This window comes from Mustelus asterias, chromosome 6 (genome assembly GCF_964213995.1).
Source record: "Mustelus asterias chromosome 6, sMusAst1.hap1.1, whole genome shotgun sequence".
Classification (NCBI taxonomy): Eukaryota; Metazoa; Chordata; class Chondrichthyes; order Carcharhiniformes; family Triakidae; genus Mustelus; species Mustelus asterias.
In genome coordinates this window covers 33,261,729-33,287,943 of record NC_135806.1, presented here as the reverse complement: position 1 = coordinate 33,287,943, position 26,215 = coordinate 33,261,729, and positions in this window count along the sequence as shown.

The window sequence follows — 26,215 nt, the reverse complement described above, 5'->3', positions numbered from 1 at the left end:
CCACTAGGCCGTGTGCGCAAATCGGATTTTTAGCATCGCACACTTGTTTCCCCAATTTCAGAGGCAACCTGATTGTATCAGAAATATCACTGAGCCTTTTGTATACAATTAATCATTTCTTTCTCCCTCCACCCCTCCAGGCAAGCACCTTTCCCTCCACCGGCCACAGGGCACCTTCCCATAGACTCCGCTCTCACGCCCCAAATGCAGGAACAATCATCCATGAGATTCTCCCAACATGAGGGAACATCCAGTGGGGCTACACAGAGGGTTGTAAGCGGACACAAATTTCTGTGATTCCTTAGATAAATATTTCTCAGAATAAAATCAAATAAATGAAACAGGACAAAACAGCATCCAGGCACAAAGTGTGAACAGACAAGCAGGTCTTTTAAAACGCAGAAACAAGGCTGACAAAAGGACTCAGGAACTCACATTAGCATTTAATTAAATTGGCTCCAAGGATATCAGGAAGCCCTTATCAAACACTTCAGAAGGTCTCTGAGACCTGGAAGACTTCCTGAGATCCAATTAAACACCGATTGTATAAGAAACTCTGGAGATCTCAGACAATTATCACCTCCCTAGACTGGGCAATCACCAGACTTAACACATCAACTCTGCACCTAAAAACCCATTAAACAGGATGACCATATCAGAACACCATAAACAAACCATTTACACATCAACCACAGAATGGTCAGAGTCAAATACTGTAAACAAAACATTAACATTTGAATCATACAAAGTGTCAAAGTTCGAGTATAACTGTAGCCCATTGCGGCAGGCTTTCAGAGTGCTTTCGGGACAGTGCTGTTTGTATGTCCTGATTGTACCTCTGTCAACGTTAATAAAGCTGTACCACTGTTGAACCTGACTCTGAGTCCGAAGTGGTCGTGTTCGCCCACTCGCGCTAACAGGGCCCACTGCTCGCACTGCCAACCTGGCAGATTGGAACTGCCAGGGTGCCAAAGTAAATGCCAAGGCACTGCCCTGCCATGTCCCTCACCACCCGGGGTTATACTCACTTCCGTATCCCCAGCATTGTCATTCATTTTTGAAAATCAGACATGATTTCTGCCAGTGTGCCATCATGTTCGCAGGGGGAGCATTCTACGTTCCCAGAAGCAATGTTGTTAAGCCGTAGAATGAGATTTAAATTCATGGAAATCATCTTCACTTCCTTTTTGGGCATGAACCTGATTACATCACTGTTGGGGGGAGGGAAGTGAAGATCTCAAACTGAGATTTTGCTGCTGCAAATCCCATTATAACCCTCTCACAAGAGTTAACGGCCATAATGGGATTTGCACCCAATATAAATGGGACCTGAGAATCGCACCCATAATATCCACAAATTTATCTACACACCAGCAGTCACCATACTTTAAATACTTCATACTTTTTTAATGCGGTGGCACAGTAGCACAATGGTTAGCACTGCTTCTTCACAGCACCAGGGACCCGGGTTCAATTCCTGGCTTGGGTCACTGTCTCTGTAGAGTTTGTATGTTCTCCCTGTGTCTGTGTGGGTTTGCTCCAGGTCCTCCGGTTTCCTCCCACATTCTGAAGGACGTGCTGGTTCGGTGCATTGACCCGAACAGGCGCTGGAGTGTGGCGACTAGGGGAATTTCACAGTAACTTCACTGTAGCATTCATGTAAACCTTACTTGTGACTAATAAATAAATTTTAACTTTAAATGATCAAATGTATACAAAAGACTCAGTGATATTTCTGATACAATCAGATCATCTTTGTGTTCTATCCAGCTCATTCTTCAGTAGAAAACTACAATTCATCTATCACAGCGTCCCTTGGATGACTCAAAAATCTTTGTCTCCATTTGCTGAACCAAAAATCCCTTCCAGATTTTGATCACTGTTTCCCAGCATCAGCCATAGCTTGCCTTTTACTATCTGATACCGAGGATTCCATTTCCTCCCTTTCTTGTTTAACTCAAAATCATGTCAGAATTATCTTTTCTATTCCATTTCGTATTTCTTATGTCATGGCTCATGTGCTTTTCAGGGCAAACCTATCATTTATGTTGGGGTGGTAGCCCTTTTAAGAACTAGATTTCTCTGGAAGATGATTTTTCATAAAAGGCAACTTGCTTCCTGTAACAGATAATGTGACCAAGTTGCCCAAGAGATAAACAATAATAAATCAAAGGGTAAACAAGAAGTTTATGGCAGCAGGTGTGGAGGGGTGGGGAGGGGGTAGATTTCTGTTTGTCATTCTATTTTTAATTGATTTGGTTTGGTTCAGAACAAGCTGGCTCCAGGGAATATCCCTTCCAAGCAGATTTCAGGAGAACATTTGTGTACTAGCTCGGGCTAACAGTGTAAAAATCTCTTGATAATTGATGGACTCTATCAGTGTGATGGACGTCTGGGACAGTCAAGCTGAAGAGAAAGAGAGAGAGAATTCCTGGATATCTCCTGGATATATCTGAACCAGTAGTTTTCGGACCCAAGGTGGCGGCACTCAAGACTCTAGTGACAGCTGCATTGAAAACAGAGTCTATAATTGTGAGATGGTTGGAGGAGATTTGAAGAACCATCTTTGTGAGAAGGAAGCAGAAGACCTCCAAAAACCTCAACCTTTACATAAATCTTTGAAACGCATTCTGACTAACTGGTAAACCTACCAATATCTGACTTGATTTTTTTGGGAGTAAGAGTCAAATAGGTTTGGAAGAAAAATTGAGTTAAACAGTTTGGTTGAGGATATAAGCAACTGTGCTTATTGTACTTTTTATAGTTTAACATAACTTCCTTGCTGATATATAGAGTATTGGGGCGGCACGGTGGCACAGTGGTTAGCACTGCTGCTTCACAGTGCCGGGGACCTGAGTTCAATTCCTTTGCACGTTCTCCCTGAGTCTGTGTGGGTTACATCCGGGTGCTCCAGTTTCCTCCCACAGTCCAAAGATGTGCGGGTTAGGTGGACTGGCCATGCTAAATTGCCTCTTAGTGTCAGGGAGATTAGTAGGGTAAATACGTAAGGTTACAGGGGTAGAGCCTAGGTGGGATTGTTGTCGATACAGGCTCGATGGGTTGAATGACCTCCTTCCACACTGTAGGGATTCAAGTCCTTTGATCTTGTCTGGCAAAATTCTTTTGTTTCAAACAGTGAACTCAGTGGCTTCATTCTTTTAGTAAATACCTGAGTTTCAAAAGAAGTTACTGGGACTCAATCAAGACCATAATACTTGTATCACACAATAAGATCCACACTTTCATTGTCTTTCAAGGAAAAACATCTAGGTTTTTCTCGTCTTTTCTCGTGGCTCAGTCTGCTGGCATTGCATCTGGCCTTGCATTCCTTCTCAAAACCACTTTCATTGTCAGAATGTTCTCCTTGTGCCTCAATGTCCAGAAGTATTGGAATATTCAAGGTGCTGCCTGGCCCAGTGTGCATTGCAGCCTCAGATCTATATATTACCACTTTTTTTTTTCTGACTTCAGGAACATTTTCAGATCATAAACCCAATTGCTTGAGCATTGAGTTCTCTGTTTGCTCTTTCTCAGAGAGAACCAATTAAGAGCAGATCTAGGGATTCCAGTTTGGAGAACTAACAAAATTGGTGGTCATGTTTTGAGAGGAAGGGTGTTTAGGGGGGTAGGGCCTGGGTCGGATTGTGGTCGGTGCAGACCGATGGGCCAAATGGCCTCTTTCTGCACTGTAGGGTTTCAATGATTGTCATGTTTCTTTCAGCCTCTTTCTTCCCTCGCTGATCTGACATACATTCGGCAAGTACAATCCTCATTTTGATAACCCACTGTGTTGAATTTAATCTGTCCACCACTTCATATCTTCTGTTTCTTCAGTTGCTTAAGTGAATTCTACTGTCTTAGTTACCTAACTGCAACATAACTGTTAATTTTCCTTCATTTTAAAGGTAACAGGTGGCCAATGTCAAGGAGCTCCTTAGAATCTATATTGCTTAACTTATAGAGTCATAGAGGTTTACAGCATGGAAACAGGCCCTTCAGCCCAACTTGTCCATGCCGTCCAGTTTTTACTACTACGCTTGTCCCCATTGTCCATGTTTGGCCCATATCCCTCAATACCAATCTTACCTATAGTAAGAAGTCTCACAACACCCGGTTAAAGTCCAACAGGTTTATTTGGAATCTCAAACTTTCGGAGCGCTGTTCATCAGGTGAGTGCTCCAAAAGCTCCTGATTCCAAATAAACCTTGTTGTACTTTAACCTGTTGTGAGACTTCTTACTGTGCGCATCCCAGTCCAACACCAGTCTCTCCACATCAATCTTACCTATGTAACTGTCTAAATGCATTTTAAAAGACAAAATTGTACCCGCCTCTACTACTACCTCAGGCTTAAATGAAGTTAAATTAGGACAAGTGATTTGCTATAGCAAGTGACTTAGTATCACATAAAATCATTAAGAAACTGGCATTTCTACTGTCCATTTTATACAAAGTTGCAGTAAATCACTCAACATCCACTAAGTGTAGAAATGAATAGAATTTGTCCATGCTGTTCATACTTAAAAAAATGAATTACCGTTGTTGATATTAGTTTCCAAGCATTTGATTGCAACAAAATTCAATAAGGCCCAAAGATGGGAATGGGGATCACAATACACAATTATCTCAGATCTTTTGTTTCCGATACATGCAGTTCATAAACTCCATGTGCCTTGCTTATTTACATGATTACAGAGCTGCTGCCAATACTAAGCACATTGCATGTCTGAGCAGGGGATGTAAAATCATACGAGGCGAGCACGAGTTCAAGCTACTCTAAATGACTTAAAGCCAACTCTTAAAGGGGAGGTACATTTAGCCTGGAGCAAGTGCTTGAAATCATTTCATCAATGAATTTCTTCTGAATAAAAGACAGGAATGGTGTAAGTGAAAGCCTCTAAGTTCTGTCTTAGTACACAGCCTTAGTACAGGAGGTGGAAAGGAAGAGAGATATTCTCTAGCCAGAGGGGACCTGGAGCCTGTCCAGTAAACATTATGAAGATAGTGGGACCAAATGACTGTTACAATCCCCAAGGAGAACTGTAAGCCAGAATAACCATACTTACTGAATGATCCCCAAATGAACAAATTACCAACAAGATTCCACTTTTTTTGTAGCTTTTACTTTAACACAAATCAGAAGCAAGACAAATTACAATGAATTAGCAAAAAAATGATACTTCAAATGAAAAGGTAAAGTTCACTTTATATAGTTAAAAACCAAAGTTAGGTCTGACATAGCTACAAGCAACAGCATCACTCCCAACACAAATATGTCACTATCTCGCTATATAGTTAATGCAAGGTGTGTCAGGAGTCCTATCTTACAATAACTTTCACTTTGAGCTTCATCTATATGATTATCATTAGCAAAGTACATTTCTATGAACCCTCTCTCCCTTGGGTCACAACAGTCTTGACGACATAGTTTTCCAAAATGCCTTTTCAACTGAAATACCAAAAACACCTCATTTCATGGTTTTGATGCTTCTGGGGAACCATTCAATGGTGTCCTCAAGCAAATCACAATTTCCCAGGTTTTAGATCTTTTTAGCCAGTTGCACAGTATCTCTAAGAGGTCCTATAACTTTCTGCCAAAAGCTAAAACTCACCTCTTCCTGAGGTAATTTGCTTCTCCTCCTCAAAAGAATGCTCTGTTCTTTGTCTGCTTTCTAAAACTACAGAAAAAATGTGGTACAAGCAGAGGCAATTCAGTTCATTGTGTCTTTGTTTATGCACTGATTGCCTTCACCCTCCAATACCTCTGCTTTTTGCCTGCAGCTCACATTTTCAGCCACACAGATTCTTTCTGAACTTTGTTCCTGTAGGCACTGCTTCCAGGTCAAGGGTCACCAGGTCAAATATTTCTTATTATCTGAGAAAATTACAATTGATCTCTTTACAATTGATGTCAACTCTTGAAAGTCCACTTCAAACAGTCCTTTAAAACAATTACAGATTTCCGAGACGTTTTACAGAAATTCCTAATTTTTCTTACTGTACTGCTTCTGGGTAGCATGTCATCACACAATCATTGTAGTCAATGGCAGCCATTTAGCTGGATGCAGTACCCAGGTTTGTACCTGCTTAGTAACTGTAATAACTTCAATCAGGCCATTGAGGTTGGCCGATTGGAGTATGAACTCCCTGATTAAGGATCCCCTGTTGCTGCTGGGTGGCGGAGGACCCCAGAGGAGGTCCCTGTATGGAGGGATCTCCCCCCACTATCTCAGGGACCTGGGGTGGAGTGTGCTGCACGCAGCAGTACCATACAACAGTAGGTCATACCAATTCACGGGCTCCCAAGCGTGCCCTTTTTGCAACTCTGTGGAGCCCATGAGCCATGTCTATGTTGAATGTTATAGGCTGCATCCCCTTTTTAGTTTCCTCAGAAACCTTTTGTTGATGTTTTGTTTGCACTTCAGCCCCACGCTCCTGATCTACGGGCACCTGGTGCAGAGAGGGGCAGGTCGGGATGGCGACCTCCTCGTGAACCTGCTCCTGGGCCTGGCGAGGCGAGCTATCAACAGGCCGAGGCAGCGGGCGATTGACGGGGTCGTCCATCCTGACTGTCTGCCCCTCTACCGGGGCTACATTCACAGCCGGGGTGTCCCTGGAGAGGGAGCATGCGGTGTCCGAGGGCACCGTTAATGCCTTCCATGCCCGCTGGGCACAGCAGGATCTGGGGTGTATTATTGACCCCTTTAATCACATTTTAGTTTGATGTTTTAAGTTTCCTTTCTGCTTCATCTTTTCTTTTGGGTGGTTCCTCTTCTTTTAGGGAGCTGCCCCTTTTGAGTTGTCCCTAAGTTAATTTGATTTTGTTTATTTGGTTGGACAACAAAAGATGTCCATGATTAAGGATCCAATTGATGGGCCAATCAGGGAGTCTTTGCCTTGTACTTAACTGGGACTGTCAGTTCCTCTAACACCCCTGGAGGTAGACTGCTAACTGATAGCACTCTGTGTACTGCTGTTAGAGTTGTAAACAAAGGGATTTTGGTGAAGGGACTTCTGCCTCCACAGACTTATTACAGTGGCGATGAGGAAAAAGGAACAGCCCGAAGGAACTTGTTGGCTATCAGCCGCTGCACATTGGGGGTAAGCCATTGCCTGGCAAACATGCCTCTATTCAGGAAATTGGATTCTTTTGACCCTGCCATGGAAGACTGGGCCCAATATGTAGAACGGATGAGTTATTTCTTCAGGGCTAACAACATAGTCTCAGATGAAAGGGAACAGGTTATTTTGCTGACCACTTGTGGACCGTCAGCTTTTGCTGTTATGTGCAGTTTAACTTTTCCGGAGGCACTGGACACACAAACTTTCCAGGAATTGACGGGCTTAGTAAAAGTGTATTATGATCCTAAGCCACCTTTGATCCTGCGAAGGTACCAGTTTTACTCCGCTTTCTGAGAGATGGGGGAGTCAATCACTAGTTTCTTGAGGGAGATTAAGGCAAGTAGCAGAGGCTTGCGAATTTAGATTGACATTAAGTGAGATGCTCCGTGACCAATTGGTGTGCGGAATCAATAATATGACCATACAAAAAAGTCAGTTGGCAGAGGCCCAGCTGAAGTGCAAACAGGCATTACAGCTGGCTTTGTCCTTGAAAAAAGTGGCAAGCAGAGCACATGAGTTACAGGGTATTCCAATGGAGGTAGACGCCCACACCAGTGCAACTGAGTTAAGGGACCACCACTGCAGGGCACGCAACTATATAGCCACCTTCAGGAAGGATTTAGATACAAGAAAACCCACAGAGCCCCTCCTAAACAAGGCCGAATTAGGACTAGACAGACAGCAGCCCCTGCAGAATCCCACCCAGCAAGATGTTGCAACTGTTGCCAGTATCCGGAGTCGGAGAAGAAAAACAAAGTTCCAATACCAACATTTCAGAAAACGACATGTAGGCCGGAGTACAGGAGAATGCACACCCTGACAGCTCCACCTGCCTCCGACAATTGCGTAGCAATGACCAAATCGGAACATATTAAATTATCCAAAAGACTGAACGAACGTCCAAAACTAATGGAGGTCAACAAAGGCGCAGCTATGTCCATGGTAGGGGAAACCGTGTTCAACAAAATTTGCACTGGACTGCAACCCGAGACTTCGGCAAGACTGATGACTTAAACAATGGAACAAAGAAAAGTACAGCACAGGAACAGACACATCAAGACTGCACCCTTCATGATGCTTGCCTAAACTAAAACCACATGCACTTACACATATCCTTCCATTCCCATCCTATTCATGTGGGTGGCACGGTAGCACAGTGGTTAGCACTGCTGCTTCACAGCTCCAGGGTCCCGGGTTCGATTCCCGGCTCGGGTCACTGTCTGTGTGGAGTTTGCACATTCTCCTCGTGTCTGCGTGGGTTTCCTCCGGGTGCTCCGGTTTCCTCCCACAGTCCAAAGATGTGCGGGTTAGGTTGATTGGCCAGGTTAAAAATTGCCCCTTAGAGTCCTGAGATGCGTAGGTTAGAGGGATTAGCGGGTAAAATATGTGGGGGTAGGGCCGGGGTGGGATTGTGGTCGGTGCAGACTCGATGGGCCGAATGGCCTCCTTCTGCACTGTAGGGATTCTATGATTCTATGTATTTGTCCAGTTGTCCCTTAAATGCCACAAATGTATCTGCTCCCACCACCTCCCTGGGCAGCGCGTTCCAGGCATTCACCACCCTTTCTTTCATAGAATAGAAATAGATTCACCACCCTCTGTGTAAAAAAAAAAAACTTGCCTCGCACATCTCCTCTAAACTTTGCCCCACACGCTTTAAACCTATATCCCCTAGTACTTGACTTTTCTACCCGAGGAAAGAGCATCTGACTATCCACTCTGTCCGTGACACTCATAATCTTGTAGACCTCTATCAGGTCACCCCTTAATCTCCGTCGTTCCAGTGAGAACAAACCGAGTTTATCCAACCTCTCCTCATAGCTAATGCCCTCCATACCAGGCTACATCCTGGTAAACCTCTTCTGTACCCTCTCCAAAGCACCCACATCCTTCTGGTAGTGTGGCGAACAGAATTGTACACAATATTCTAAATGAGGCCTAACTAAGGTTCTGTACAGCTGCAGCATGACCTGCCAATTTTTATACTCAATGCCCCGACCAATGACCGAGGCATGCCGTATGCCTTCTTGACTACCATATCCACCTGCGTTGCCACTTTCAGTGATTGGAGGACATGTACGCCCAGATCTCTCTGCCTGTCAATACTCCTAAGGGTCCTACCATTTATAATTCCTACATGTATTGGACCTTCCAAAATGTATTATCTCACACTTGTCCAGATTAAACTCCATCTGTCATTTCTCCGCCCAAGTTTCCAACTGGTCTATACCTTGCTGTATCCTATGATAATCCTCTTCACTATCCGCAACTCCACCAATTTTTGTGTCATCTGCGAACTTACTAATCATTTTCCTTCAAATCATTTATATATACCATGAACAACAAAGATCCCAGAACTGTTCCCTGTGGAACACTGCGAGTCACAGCCTTCCATTCAGAAAAGCACTCCTCTACTGCTACCCTCTGTCTTCTATGGCCAAGACTCTCATTCCAACCATTATTTTGTAAATTGAGTTTGTGTCTTTATATGCCCTGTTTGTGAACAGAACTCCCACTTACCTGATGAAGGAGCAGCGCTCCGAAAGTGAGTGGCTTGTGCTACCAAATAAACCTGTTGGATTTTAACCTGGTGTTGTGAGACTTCTTTCTATGGCCAAGCCAGTTCTTTATCCATTTTGCCAGCTCTCCTCTGATCCCATGTGACTTCACCTTTCGTACCAGTCTACCATGAGGTACCTTGTCAAAGGCTTTACTGATGTCCATGCATACAACATCCACGGCCTTTCCCTCATCTATCATCTTCGTCACTTCCTCAAAAGACTTGATCAAGTTCGTGAGGCATGACCTCCCCTTCACAAAACCATGCTATCACTAATAAGTCCATTTGTTTCTAAATGTGAGTAAATCCTGTCTCTAAGAATCTTTTCCAATAATGTCTCTACCACTGACATAAGGCTCACTGGCCTATAATTTCCTGGATTATCCCTGCTACCCTTCTTACACAATGGGACAACTTTGGCTATCCTCCAGTCCTCTGGAACTTCACCTGTAGCCAATGAGGTTACAAAGATTTCTGTCAAGGCCCCAACAATTTCTGCCCTTGCCTCCCTCGGTATTCTGGGGTAGATCCCATCACGTCCTGGGGATTTATTTATTTTAATGCTTTTAAATTGGGCGTCATAGCCCAATACCTCTTCCTTTTTGATATCGACATGACCGAGAATATCTACATACCCTACCCTAGGCTCTTCATCCATCAAGTCCCTCTCTTTGGTGAATACTGAGGCAAAGTATTCATTTAGTATCTTGCCCATTTCCTCTGGTTCCATGCATAGATTCCCTCCATTATTTTTATATAAATTTTTATATAGTCGTTATTTGCCAGTTTAAAATATCTGGAAAAAAAAGAATAGTGTAACTAAAAAATAAAGACTGATTACTGGTACAATTACACTGCAAAATATTTTCTTGCATTTTTGGGGTAACATTTCATTTTTTGTGTGTTTCATGTATTTAAAACATTCACAGGCTGTAAAAATCTTGTATATTTTTATAGCACTTGGTTGTGTAAGATTGAATGGATTGACTTTTGATGAAAAACATTCCAAAAATCTTCATAGAGGCAATGTTTGCAGGGTGGTACGGTGGCACAGTGGTTAGGACTACTGCCTCACAGCGCCAGGGATCCGGGTTCGATTCCGGCCTCGGGTCACTGTGTGGAGTTTGCACATTCTCCCCGTGTCTGCGTGGGTTTCCTCCCACGGTCCAAAGCTGTGCACGTTAGGTTGATTGGCCATGCTAAATTGACCCAAGTGTCAGGGGGATTAGCAGGTTAAATATGTGGGGTTACAGGAATAGGGCCTGGGTGGGATTGTGGTCAGTGCAGACTTGATGGGCCGAATGGCCTCCTTCTGCACTGCAGGGATTCTATGATTCTATTATCCTTGAGTGGACCAACCCTTTCCCTGGCTACCCTCTTGCTCTTTACATGTGTATAAAATACCTTAGAATTTTCCTTAATCCTGTTTGCCAAGGACTTTTCATGACCCCCTTTAGCCCTTCTAATTCCTTCCTTGAGTTCCTTCCTACGTTCTTTATATTCAAGAGTTTCATCTGTCCTAAGCCTTTTAGACCTGATGAATGCTTACTTTTTCTTTTTGACAAGACTCATAATATTCCTCGTTATCCAGGGTTCCCGATACTTACCACACTTATCCTTCATCCCCACAGGTACATGCCAGTTCTGAATTCTAATCAACTGACATTTGAAAGACTCCCATTTGTCGGATGTTGATTTACCCACAAACAGCTTCCCCCAATCTACACTTTCCAGATCCTGCCTAATGTTGTTGTAGTTCGTCTTCCCTCAATTTAACACCTTCGCCCGAGGACCACTCTTGTCCTTATCCACAAGCACCTACAAACTTACGGAATTATGATCACTGTTCCCTCCTGAAACCCTTCTGGATGCTCCTTACAAATTCTGCCCCATCCAAGTTGAATTTTCTGGATACCCTCCCGGTGGCTGCACACAACATAGGCCTGTGGACACAAAAGGACCCAGTACTAACGAAAATAAAACACCTGGTACAAACAGGGGAAATGGAAAGACCAGCACAACCGCAATTCCACCCCTATTGGAGCAAAAGAGAGCAGATCACCAAAGAAGATAGGATACTGCTCTGGGGGGGGGACACAGGTCATAGATCCAAGCCAGGGTCATACTGGCCGAATTACATCATGGGCACCCAGGAGTGTCCAAGATTAAGATGCTGGCCCAGAACTATGTCTGGTGGCCGGGTTCAGACGCAGATAAAGTGGCATTGGTGGGTTGGTGCCAGGAATGTCAACAAGGGCAGGAGGTGCCACAGGCACCCTTGGGAATGGCCAGGTACATCATGGACTCGACTGCACGTCGATTTTGTAGGCCTGTTTATGGATTCCATGCTTTTGATAACAGTAGACGCCCACTCAAAATGATTTGACATCTACAAGGTGAATTCGGCAAACGCAACGACAACCGTCAAGAAGCTGCACGCTGCTTTTGCGACACACAGAATTCCAGAGGCGTTAGTCTCGGACAACGGATTGATTTCCACCAGCCAAGAATTCACCAGATTCATTCAGTCGAATGGGATTCGACACATAAGGACAGCACCGAATGGGCTTGCGTCGAATGGGCTTGCGGAGAGAGCCGTCCAGACTTTAAAAGCCGGGTTAAACCTCTCTCGCTGGTTGCTTGATTGCAGGACAACCCCCCATGCCACCACGGGAATAGCACCAGCAGAATGACTCATGGGCAGACAATTCCCGCACCAGGCTGAGCCTGCTATTCCCAAATCTGGGGGGGATGGTGGAAAAGCACCAAGAGGCCCATTGCAGGGGCCATGACAACAGTCGCTGGGAGAGGCATTTCAACGCTGGATGAGGAGCTTCACAAATGGTCCTGCATAGATAGTGGGAACAGTCGGGAACAGAACCTGTATCCTACCAGATACACGTGGGAGAGGCCATCTTAACAAAGCACCTAGACCATGTGCGGGCCTCGAATTCGTCACTTGTCCCAGAGCCGACTCAGCCCAGTGGGCCAAGAACCAAGGACAGTCTTCCCCAATGGGCCAGCACCCCTGGTGAGAACCTCAGATTCCGAGATGGACACAATGGATGAAGCTGTGACTGTTCTCTGACCACCAGAGAGAGAAGGCGAACTGGTCCTCCGGGTGTGGAAGAGATGGGTGCCTAGTAGATACACCCTCCTACATTGGATGCCAAATTGGAGGATCCGGACCTGGCGCTGAAAGAGAGGAAGAGACCTGTGAGGTGCTCAGACCCCAGGGATTCCTCGGACTTTGGGAGGGAGGAGTGTAATGAATTCAATCAGGCTATTGAGGTTGGGCTATTGGAGTATGAATGCCCTGATTAAGGATCCAATTGATGGGCCAATAAGGGAGTAATTAATCGGGAGTGTCAGTTCTTCTGACCACCCCTGGAGTTAGACTGCTAACTGATATCACTCTGTGTACTGCTGTTAGAGTTGTAAATGACAAAGACATAGACATAAAACAGTACAGGCCCTTCGGCCCACGATGTTGTGCCGAGCTTTGACCGAAACCAAGATCAAGCTATCCCACTCCCTATCATTCTGGTGTGCTCCATGTGCCTATTCAATAACCACTTGAAAGTTCCTAAAATGTCTGACTCCACTATCACAGCAGGCAGTCCATTCCACACCCCAATCACTCTCTGAGTAAAGAACCTATCTCGGACATCCCTCCTATATCTCCCACCATGAACCTTATAGTTATGCCCCCTAGTAACAGCTACATCCATAAAAATCATAGAAACCCTACAGTGCAGAAGGAGGCCATTCGGCCCATCGAGTCTGCACCGACCACAATCCCACCCAGGCCCTACGCCCACATATTTACCCACTAATCCCACTAACCTACTCATCACAGGACTCTAAGGGGCAATTTTTAACCTGGCCAATCAACCTAACCCGCACATCTTTGGACTGTGGGAGGAAACTGGAGCACCCGGAGAAAACCCACGCAGACACGAGGAGAATGTGCAAACTCCACACAGACAGTGACCCGAGCCGGGAATCGAACCCGGGACCCTGGAGCTGTGAAGCAGCAGTGCTAACCACTGTGCTACCGTGCCACCCGAGGAAATAGTCTCTGAACGTCCACTCTATCTATCCCCCTCATCATCTTATAAACCTCTATTAAGTCGCCTCTCATCCTCCTAGAACCATAGAACCATAGAAAATTGCAGCTCAGAAACAGGCCTTTTGGCCCTTCTTGTCTGTGCCGAACCATTTTATGCCTAGTCCCACTGACCTGCACTTGGACCATATCCCTCCACACCCCTCTCATCCATGAACCCGTCCAAGTTTTTCTTAAATGTTAAAAGTGACCCTGCATTTACCACTTTATCCAGCAGCTCATTCCACACTCCCACCACTCTCTGCGTGAAGAAACACCCCTAATATTCCCTTTAAACTTTTCTCCTTTCACCCTTAACCCATGCCCTCTGGTTTTTTTCTCCCCTAGCCTCAGCGGAAAAAGCCTGCTTGCATTCACTCTATCTATACCTATCAAAATCTTATACACCTCTATCAAATCTCCCCTCAATCTTCTACGCTCCAGGGAATAAAGTCCCAACCTATTCAATCTCTCTCTGTAACTCAGCTTCTCAAGTCCCAGCAACATCCTTGCGAACCTTCTCTGCACTCTTTCAATCTTATTCACATCCTTCCTGTAACTAGGTGACCAAAACTGTACACAATACTCCAAATGCGGCCTCACCAATGCCTTATATTGGTGGTGAAGAAGGCATATGGTATGCTTGCCTTTATAGGACGGGGTATAGAGTATGAAAGCTGGAGTCTGATGATGCAGCTGTATAGAACGCTGGTTAGGCCACATTTGGAGTACTGCGTCCAGTTCTGGTCGCCGCACTACCAGAAGGACGTGGAGGCATTGGAGAGAGTGCAGAGAAGGTTTACCAGGATGTTGCCTGGTATGGAGGGTCTTAGCTATGAGGAGAGATTGGGTAGACTGGGGTTGTTCTCCTTGGAAAGACGGAGAATGAGGGGAGATCTAATAGAGGTATACAAGATTATGAAGGGTAGAGATAGGGTGAACAGTGGGAAGCTTTTTCCCAGGTCGGAGGTGACGATCACGAGGGGTCACGGGCTCAAGCTGAGAGGGGCGAAGTATAACTCAGACATCAGAGGGACGTTTTTTACACAGAGGGTGGTGGGGGCCTGGAATGCGCAGCCAAGTAGGGTGGTGGAGGCAGGCACACTGACATCGTTTAAGACTTACCTGGATAGTCACATGAGCAGCCTGGGAATGGAGGGATACAAACGATTGGTCTCGTTGGACCAAGGAGCGGCACAGGCTTGGAGGGCCGAAGGGCCTGTTTCCTGTGCTGTACTGTTCTTTGTTCTTTGTTTATATAACCTTACCATAACACTCCAACTTTTATACTCGATACTCCGATTTATAAAGGCCAATGTACCAAAGGCACTCTTTACGACCCTGTCCACCTGTGACGTCACTTTTAGGGAATTCTGTACCTGTATTCCCAGATCCCTCTGTTCAACTGCACTCTTCAGAGTCCTACCATTTATCCTGTACGTTCTTCTTTGGTTTGTCCTTCCAAAGTGCAATATCTCACACTTGTCTGCGTTAAATTCCATTTGCCATTTTTTAGCCCATTTTTCTAGTTGGTCCAAATCTCTCTGCAAGCTTTGAAACCCCCTTCCTCACTGTCCACTACACCTCCAATCTTTGTATCATCAGCAAACTTGCTGATCCAATTTACCACATTATCATCCAGATCATTGATATAGATGACAAACAACAATGGACCCAACACTGATCCCTGCGGCACACCACTAGTCACAGGCCTCCACTCAGAGAAGCAATCCTCCACAACCACTCTCTGGCTTCTTCCATTGAGCCAGTGTCTTATCCAATTTACTACCTCCCCATGTATACCCAGCGACTGAACCTTCCTAACTAACCTCCCATGAGGGACCTTGTCAAAGGTCCCTCCGTTCTAAAGAGAAAAGCCAGAGCTCCCTCAATCTTTCCTCATAAGACCTACCCTCCAAACCAGCAGCATCCTGGTAAATCTCCTTTGCACTCTCTCCAATGCTTCCACATCCTTCTTCTCGTGAGGTGACCAGAACTGCACACAATATTCCAAATGTGGTCTCACCAAGGTCCTGTACAGTTGCAGCATAACCCCACGGTTCTTAAACTCAAACCCCCTGTTAATAAACGCTAACACACTATAGGCCTTCTTCATGGCTCTATCCACTTGAGTGGCAACCTTCAGAGATCTGTGGATATGAACCCCAAGATCTCTCTGTTCCTCCACATTCCTCAGAACCCTACCATTGACCCTGTAATCCGCATTCAAATTTGTCCTACCAAAATGAATCACCTCGCACTTATCAGGGTTAAACTCCATCTGCCATTTTTCGGCCCAGCTCTGCATCCTATCAATGTCCCTTTGCAGCCTACAACAGTCCTCCACCTAATCCACTACTCCACCAATCTTGGTGTCATCAGCCAATTTACTGACCCACCCTTCAGATATCAGAGGGACATTTTTTTACACAGAGTGGTGGGGGCCTGGAATGCGCTGCCAAGTAGGGTGGTGGAGGCAGACACGCTGGCATCATTTAAGACTTACCTGGATAGTCACATAAGCAGTCTGGGAATGGAGGGATACAAATGAATGGTCTAGTTGGACCAATGAGCAGCACAGGCTTGGAGGGCCGAAGGGCCTGTTTCCTGTGCTGTATTGTTCTTTGTTCTTCAGCCCCCTCCCCCAAATCATTGATAAAAATCACAAATAGCAGAGGACCCAGCACTGATCCCTGTGGCACACCGCTGGTAATTGTTCTCCAGTCTGAAAATTTTCCATCCACCACCACCCTCTGTCTTCTATGAGATAGCCAGTTACTTATCCAATCGGCCAAATTTCCCTCTATCCCACACCTCCTTACTTTCTTCATGAGCCGACCATGGGGGACCTTATCAAATGCCTTACTAAAATCCATGTATATGACATCAACTGCTCTACCTTCATCTACACACTTAGTTACCTCCTCAAAGAATTTGTGAGGCAAGACTTACCCTTCATGAATCCATGTTGACTATCCCGGATTAAGCTGCATCTTTCTAAAGGGTCATAAATCCTATCCCTCGGGACCTTTTCCATTAACTTACCAACCACTGAAGTAAGACTAACCGGCCTATAATTACCAGGGTCATTCCTATTTCCTTTTTTGAACAGAGGAACAACATTCGCCACTCTCCAGTCCTCTGGCACTATCCCCGTGGACAGTGAGGGCCCAAAGATCAAAGCCAAAGGCTCTGCAATCTCATCCCTTGCCTCCCAAAGAATCCTAGGATATATCTCATCTGGCCCAGGGGACTTATCGACCCTCAGGTTTTTCAAAATTGCTAATACATCCTCCCTCAGAACATCTACCTCCTCCAGCCTATCAGCCTGTATCACACTCTCATCCTCAAAAACATGGTCCCTCTCCTTGGTGAACACTGAACAAAAGTATTCATTCATCGCCTCTCCTATCTCTTCTGACTCCATGCACAAGTTCCCACTACTGTCCTTGACTGGCCCTAACCTCACCCTGGTCATTCTTTTATTTCTCACAGAAGAGTAAAAAGCCTTGGGGTTTTCCTTGATCCGACCGCCAAGGACTTCTCATGCCCCCTCCTAGCTCTCCCAAGCCCTTTTTTTTAGCTCATTCCTTGCTAACTTGTAACCCTCAATCGACCCAACTGAAACTCGTTTTCTCATCCTTACATACACTTCCTTTTGCCTCTTGACAAGACATTCAACCTCTTTTGTGAACCATGGTTCCCTCACTCGGCCATTTCTTCCCTGCCTGACAGGGACATACCTATCAAAGACACGCAGTATTTGTTCCTTGAACAAGCTCCACTTTTCATTTGTGCCTTTCCCTGACAGTTTCTGTTCCCATCTTATGCTCCCTAATTCTTGCCTAATCACATCATAATTACCCCTCCCCCAATTATAAAGCTTGCCCTGCCGAATGGCCCTATCCCTCTCCATTGCAATAATGAAAGACACCGAATTGTGGTCACTATCTCCAAAGTGCTCTCCCACAACCAAATCTAACACTTGGCCTGGTTCATTACCCAGTACCAAATCCAACGGCCCCACCTCTTGTCGGCCTATCCACATATTGCATCAGGAAACCCTCCTGCACACACTGTACAAAAACTGCCCCATCTGAACTATTTGACCAATAAAGGTTCCAATCAATATTTGGAAAATTAAAGTCACCCATGACAACTACCCTGTGACCTCCACACCCATCCATAATCTGCTTTGCAATTTCTTCTTCCACATCTCTATTACGATTTGGGGGCCTATAGAAATAAATAAAGGGATTTTGGTGAAGGGACTTCTGCCTCCGCAGACTTATCACACTAACTTTCTGCAACCCTCGTATGACCACACCCAAGTCTCTTTGAACATTGACATTTACAAGTTTCATTCTGTATTCCAGTTCTTGGAACCAAATTGATATTGAAACTGTGCATACTATAGAGGGTAGCTTAAAGACAGAATCTGCATGTGCATGAAAACAGGCACAGTGGTATTATCGCTAGATTATTAATCCAGAAACTCAGCTAATGTTCTGGGGACCCAGGTTCAAATCCCGTCACGCCAGATGGTGGAATTTGAATTCAATACAAAATATCTGGAATTAAGAGCCTACTGATGACTTTGAAACCACTGTTGATTGCCGGAAAAACCCATCAGGTTCACTAATGTCCTTTAGGGAAGGAAATCTGCTGTCCTTACCTGGTCTGGCCGACATGTGACTCCAGAGCCACAGCAATGTGGTTGACTCTCAACTGCCCTCAGGCAACTAGGGATGGGCAATAAATGCTGGCCAGCAAGCGACACCGCTGTCCCACAAATGAATAAACAAAAAGTGTTGAAGCTGCAATCATTTTTAGGACTAATATATTATTATGGAAAATTCATTTAAAATCTTGCAACACGACCAAAATCACCTCATTGTGTGCTAGCCAACAACAGGATTGGATAAGAGAGAGTGAAAGTCTGTCCAAAGGAGATTAAGACATGCTAAAGAAATCTGAAGTATTGGTCCATTTTAACCCAACGTTGAAAATTCACCTAACATGTGATGCACTGCCCTATAAGGTGGGTGCAGTTGTCTTGTAAATCATGACAACAGGGGAAGAACGACCAACAGCATTTCAATCTCAAATTTTATCAACCGTTGAACAAAATTGTGCTCAATTTGAGAAGAAAGCCCTGAGTATAATTTTTGGAATCAAACAATTTCATCAGCACCTGTGTGGGAGACATTTCACTTTGTAAACACACCATAGGCCATTGACAGCAATTTTTGGTCCATACTTGGGAATTTCATCATTAGTTGCAAGTCATCTACATAGATGGTCTTCAATACTATCAGCGCATGATTATGATATCCAACATAGAAGATCAGAGCAGCACACCAATGCCTCATCGAGATTACTATTTCAGAGGAAAACCGACAAGATAACTACATCAACATGTTATACTTTTTCCAAGTAGAGTGTACCAATTACATTGTTATTGTTATTGGAGTGGCACGGTGGTACAGTGGTTAGCACTGCTGCCTCACAGCACCAGTGACCTGGGTTCGATTCCCGGCTTGGGTCACTGTCTGTGTAGAATAATGAACAAAGAAAATTACAGCACAGGAACAAGCCCTTCAGCCCTCCAAGCCTGCACCGACCATGCTGCCCGACTGAACTAAAACCCCCTACCCTTCCAGGGACCATATCCCTCTATACCCATCGTCTTCCTGTATTTGTCAAGACACCCCTTAAAAGTCTATCTGCTTCCACTACCTCCCCTGGCAGCAAGTTCCAGGCACCCACCATCCTCTGTAAAAAACTTGCCTTGTACATCTCTTTTAAACCTTGCCCCTCGCACCTTAAACCTATGCCCCCTCGTAATTGACTCTTCCATCCTGGGAAAAAGCTTCTGACTGTCACTCTGTCCATGCGCCTCATAATCTTGTAGATTTCTAGCAGTCGCCCCTCAACTTCCATCATTTCAATGAGAACAAACCAAGTTCTCCAACCCCTCCTCTTAACTGATGCCCTCCATACCAGGCAACATCCTGGTAAATCTTTTCTGTACCCTCTCCAAAGTCTCCACATCCTTCTGGTAGTGTGGCGACCAGAGTTGAACATTATATTCCAAGTGCGGTCTAACTAAGTTTCTGTAAAGCTGCAACGTGACTTACTAATTTTTAAACTCTGCTCCTATCAATGAAGGCAAGCATGCCTTATGCCTTCTTGGCTAACTTCTCCACCTGTGTTGCCACTTTCGGTGATCTGTGTCCCTGTACACCCAGATCTCTCTGCCTATCAATATTATCAAGGGTTCTGCCATTTACTGTATATTTCCCATCTGTGTTAGGCCTTCCAAAATGCATTACCTCACATTTGTCTGGATTAAACTCCATCTGCCACCTCTCTGCCCAAGTCTCCAACTGATCTATTTCATAGAAGAAATTCATCGAAACCCTACAGTACAGAAAGAGGCCATTTGGCCCATTGAGTATGCACCGACCACAATCCCACCCAGTCCCTACTCCCATATCCCTACACATTTACCCGCTAATCCCTGTAACCTACGCATCTCAGGACACTAAGGGGCAATTTTAGCATGGCCAATCAACCTAACCCGCACATCTTTGGACTGTGGGAGGAAACCGGAGCACCCGGAGGAAACCCACGCAGACACGAGGAGAATGTGCAAACTCCACACAAACAGTGACCCAAGCCGGGAATCGAACCCAGGTCCCTGGAGCTGTGAAGCAGCAGTGCTAACCACTGTGCTACCGTGCCGCCCATTTCCTGCTGTATAGGCTGATGGTCCTCATCGCTACCCGTAATTCCACAAACTTTGTGTCGTCCGCAAACTTACTAATCAAACCAGTTACATTACCTCCAAATCATTTCTATATATTACAAACAGCAAATATCCCAACACTGATCCCTGAGGAAAGCCACTTGTCACAGCCCTCCATTCAGAAATGCCCCCTTCCACTGCTACCCTCTGTCTTCTATGACCGAGCCAGTTGTGTATCCACCTTGCCAGCTCATCTCTGATCCCATGCAACTTCACCTTCTGTACCAGTCTGTCATGAGGGACCTTGTCAAAGGCCTTACTGAAGTCCATGTAGACAACATCAACTGCCCTACTCTCATCAACCATCTTTGCCACTTCCTCGAAAAACTCAATCAAGTTAGTGAGACACAACGTCCAAGTTAGCTGATGTTGACTGATGACTGCTTTAGCTCGCCTCTACCCTCCCCAGCAAATTTGAAAACGGAACTTTTCAGTCTCATTCTGAGACGACAGTTCATGAACAATACTGCTGGCTGGATTCCCAGTGTTGCATGTGGAGTCATCTCCAGACTGGTAAGAGCCCCTCCAAACCCCTGCGCCCATGCAAGCTCCCCACCCACTTTGCAATGTTGCAGTGGCTGAGATCAAGCCCCCCACCCCCACCCCTCCCCACCTCCCCGGGCACACGGGAGCTAGGTACTCAGTGGTACTCACCTTCTCACTCTTTGCTACTTCTGCGCCTGAACCACACTTTCATAGAGCAGTAGTGATTCATGTTGGCCTGACGTCACGACGGTGAAGGGAGATTCCGGGAGGACGGACGATAGCATGTCAACCTTGCAAATGAGATTGAAATCCATTCAAATGCAGAATATGTTTTCCTATATTCCACTGTCTTTCTCTTCAAATAGCTTGTCCTCCTCTGTGTTGTCCTGCTTTGATCTTCTGGAGTACAATGGAAACTGAAGAATTGCAAAAATGTATTGTGAGTAAAACTCTTTTAGTCAAAGCTAAGGTGTTCATCTCGTGTGACACTATTCCCTGTAGACTTCAGCAGTACAAACCACCAAAATTGTAGGCAATTTAGTCTTTCAGTTTTTGGATTTACTCAGCAGATGAACGTTGAGAGGAAAAAATAGGTTAGCAGAGCGAGCTGTACAGACACTGAAGGAAGGTTTGAAGAGAATATCGGGTGAAACTTTAGGAACCAAGGTTCTTGTCCCAGTATTGCATCATGCCAGAAGCAACAACAGGACTCTCTTCAGTTGAGTTACTAATAGGCAGGAAGCCAAAGTCTCACTTAGATCTGCTGTATCCAGATGTCAAAGCAAGAGTAGGTAAAAGGTAGGAAAAGCAGGAGAGGTATGATTATCATGCTAAGGAGCGACATTCCCTTCTGACTGACTGTGAGGAATTTTGGCAGTAATCAAACTTGTCTAGCTGGAATTATTCTAAACCAAAGTGGTTCGGTGTCATTATTATTGAAACTACTTAATGGAAGAATCATTCACAGACACCAAGATCACATTCATCTACATCACAACTCAGAGTCAACAAAGTTTCCAAATCACTTGATGAATGGGTATGCTGCTGTCAAAATTCAACAAGAAGCGGATTGTGTTGTGCCAGGACTTTCAGTGGACTCTACTTCAGGAGAGTCATAGAGTCTCCTGAAGTAGACTCCTGATTGGACTTCTCAATCAGTCCAAAGATGTGCGGGTTAGGTTGATTGGCCAGGTTAAAAATTGTCCTTGAGATGTGTAGTTAGAGGGATTAGCGGGTAAATATGTGGGGGTAGGGCCTGGGTGGGATTGTGGTCGGTGCAGACTCGATGGGCCGAATGGCCTCCTTCTGCACTGTAGGGTTTCTATGTTTCTATGTTTCTATGAGTCACAGAATCATACAGTGCAGAAAAGGCCCTTTCGCCCATCGAGTCTGCACTGACAATATCTACCACTAAGGGAGCACTAATCCCATTTACCTGCACTTGTCTCATATCCCTGAATTTTATGATATTTCAAATACTCATCCAAATATTTTTTAAAGGTTGTAAGATTCTGGGCCTCCACTACCTTTCCAGGCAGTGCATTCCAGATTCCCACAACCTTCTGAGTGAAAAGGTTTTTTCTCAAATCCCCTCTGAATCTTCTGCCCCTTACCCTAAAACTGTGCCCCCTTGTGATTGACCCCTTAACCAAGAGGAACAGCTGCTCCCTACTCACCCTGTCCATACCCCTCATAATCTTATACACCACAATCATGTCCCCCCCTTAGCGTTCTCTGCTCTAAAGAAATCAATCCAAACCTATCTAGTCTCTCCTCATAGCTCAAGTGCTCCATCCCAGGCAACATCCTGGTGAACTTCCTCTGTACCCCCTCTGGTGTTATCACATCCTTCCTATAGTGAGGACTGCACACAGTACTCCAACTGTGGCCTAACCAATGCTCTGTACAACTCCAACATTACCTCCTTGTTCTTATACTCTATATCACGGCTGATAAAAGCAAGTATACAGTATCCCACATGCCTTCTGAACTATCCTATTCATATGCTCTGTGATCAGAGATCTGTAAATAATTATTCCAAGATCCCTCTGTTCCTCTGAGCTTTCCAGTGTCCTGCTATTCATTATATACTCCCTTGTCTTGTTCCTTAAAGTGCATCAGGAGTGCACTTATCAGAGTTAAATATCATTTGCCACTGCTCTGCCCATCTGACCAACCCATTTTCCTGTAACCTACAACCTTCTTTTTCACTGTAACCATCCTACCAATCTTGGTGACATCTGAAAATTTGCTTATCATTCCCCCTACACTTTCATTTATATTGTTTATCTATATAACAAACAATAAGAGTCCCAGTTCTGAACCTTGTGGTACACCGCTGGATACCGGCATCCAGTCACTCAAACCATTACCCTTTGAGTCCTATTACTAAGCCAGTTTCTGATCCATCTCACCAAGTTTCCCTGAATTTCATGTGCTTTAACCTTCTCAATCAGTCTCCCATGTAGATGGGACCTTATCAAAAGTTTTGCTAAAATCCATGCAAACTACATCAACTGAACTCCCCTCATTCACATACTTGACCACATTTTCAAAACATTCTAACAAATTTGTTAGGCATGACTTCCCTCTGACAAATCCATACTGACTATCCCTAATTACAGGAAAGATGTTGAAGCCATTGAAAGGGTGCAGAGGAGATTTACAAGGATGTTGCCTGGATTGGGGGGCATGCCTTATGAGGATAGGTTGAGGGAGCTTGGTCTCTTCTCCCTGGAGAGACGAAGGATGAGAGGTGACCTGATAGAGGTTTACAAGATGTTGAGGGGTCTGGATAGGGTGGACTCTCAGAGGCTATTTCCAAGGGCTGAAATGGTTGCTACGAGAGGACACAGGTTTAAGGTGCTGGGGGGTAGGTACAGGGGGGATGTCAGGGGTAAGTTTTTCACTCAGAGGGTGGTGGGTGAGTGGAATCGGCTGACGTCGGTGGTGGTGGAGGCAAACTCGTTGGGGTCTTTTAAGAGACTTCTGGATGAGTACATGGGATTTAATGGGATTGAGGGCTATAGATAGGCCTAGAGGTGGGGATGTGATCGGCGCAACTTGTGGGCCGAAGGGCCTGTTTGTGCTGTGGCTTTCTATGTTCTAATTAACCCATGCCTTTTCAAGTGAATATTAATCCTTTCCTTCAGAATTTTCTCCAACAGTTTCCCTTCCATTGGTGTGAAGAGGTTCACCAGTCTGTAATTTCCTGGTTCATCTCTACCACCCTTCTTGAAAAGTGCAACCACAATTTCTGTCCTCCAGTCCTCTGGCACTTCCCCCATGGATACAGAGGAATTAAAAATTTGGGTCAGAGCCCCTGCAATTTCCTGCCTCGCCTCCCACATCAGCCTGGGATGCAATTCATCTGGGTTTGTCAATTTTTAAGCCCATCAAAACTTCCCATTCTCATGTCAAACTATGCAAGTTCCTCACAGTCCCCCTTCCTGAAATCCACACCTACATTCTCATGCATTGGACACTCATGCATTGATACTCTACCCACTCCTGCAGCCACAAGTTCAGCTGAACTAGATTAAGCATCATCAGAGTTGGCAGAGTCACCAGTGGTACTGCGCAGATCACAGCATAGTTGCAAAGTTCCTGAAAGACTGATGTATAGTTTCATTGTATTTCTGTAATTAGAGGGGCGAAGTGTTATAGCGAGTTATTATAAGTACCTTTTTAAATACATTTGCTGATGTCTGTGTGCATGCACAGAGTGACGCCATAGGTAGCTCGGGTTTAGTTTTCCATGAGGGACCTGTGTACTAGCTGCTGCCCCGGTTAAGTTCTTGCTGGATTATATTTTGATATTTCTTTGTATATAAAGTTTAAATTTATTAACACGTTTGACTATCTTTCATGGCTAAAGTTACCACAGAGAAAAACCCACCTTTGTTCCCACACTATTTTTGGGGTGAAGTGCTGCTCTGATTGCTATAAATTGACACATCTTGAGACCAGTTGGGAACTAATTCCCGTGAGGGCATTTTCTGAGTTCACTTTGTGAGGATATTTATTTCTTTGTAGGAAGTTGACAGTTCATTGCCAGGGTGAGGAAAAAAGGAAATGACTGGATTCTTTCTCTTTAAAAGATTATTTTGCATCTGCAACAAAATGTGATATATATGCATGAGTTCTAAGAATTTTTTGAGAGATGCTGGGAGTTAAATTTGTAGCTCCAAGAGTTGAAAATGCAACATTCAAACTTTGAAAGGCCATCCCCCTCCCTATTAAAACAAAATCTTCCAAAATCTATAGTAATCGTATCTTATTTATAGCAACAGCTTAAATTATACTACATTTAAATCACAAAATCATACAGTGCAGAAGAGGCCCTTCAGCCCATCCAGTCTGCACCAACATGTGAGAAACACATACCTAATTCCATTTACCAGCACTTGGCCCATAGCTTGAATGTTATGACCTGCTAAGTGCTGATCCAAGTACTTTTCATGATGTGAGGCAACCAGCCTCCACCACCTTCCCCAGACAGTGCATTCCAGATCATCATTAAAAACGTTTTTCCTCACAACTCCCCCCCCCCCCAACCTCCTGCCCCTCATTTTGAATTTGTGTTCCCTCCTTATCCCTCAAGTTCCTTGAAATTGATTAAATCTATTGGCACATGTCAATATCTTGCATCCAAAAATGTAGCTTATTGCATGCTTTATGTAAGAATGTATTGTTGCACTTTTGATTTGAGACTAGGGAAGCTAAAATCATTTTGAATGGCTTGTGAAATTTGATTATAAAACGTCAAATTGCGCCAAAACAGATTAACGCTGAAATCCGTTGAAGTAAAAGCAATAAGGTGCACGGTCCCTTTAAAAGTGCAGCATGCTTTCTGTTGCGGAAGAGATGGTTTTCCAGTAGAGGGCACATTGAGTCCCATAGATGGACAGGAATCCCGACAGGTGAAAAATATTCAGGAATATTTTTACTCTGCGATCTGAAGAGACAGGAAAGTGACAAACGTGTATATTTTACCTCTTTTTATTGTTACTTTTAATTAATCATGCCACAAATGATTCTTAATGCCTGCAGGCTTCAATGCGGCAGTGCCAGTTAGTGACACAATCACAATGCAATCCTTCTCCTCCAAGGAATCCCCCATTGATCAT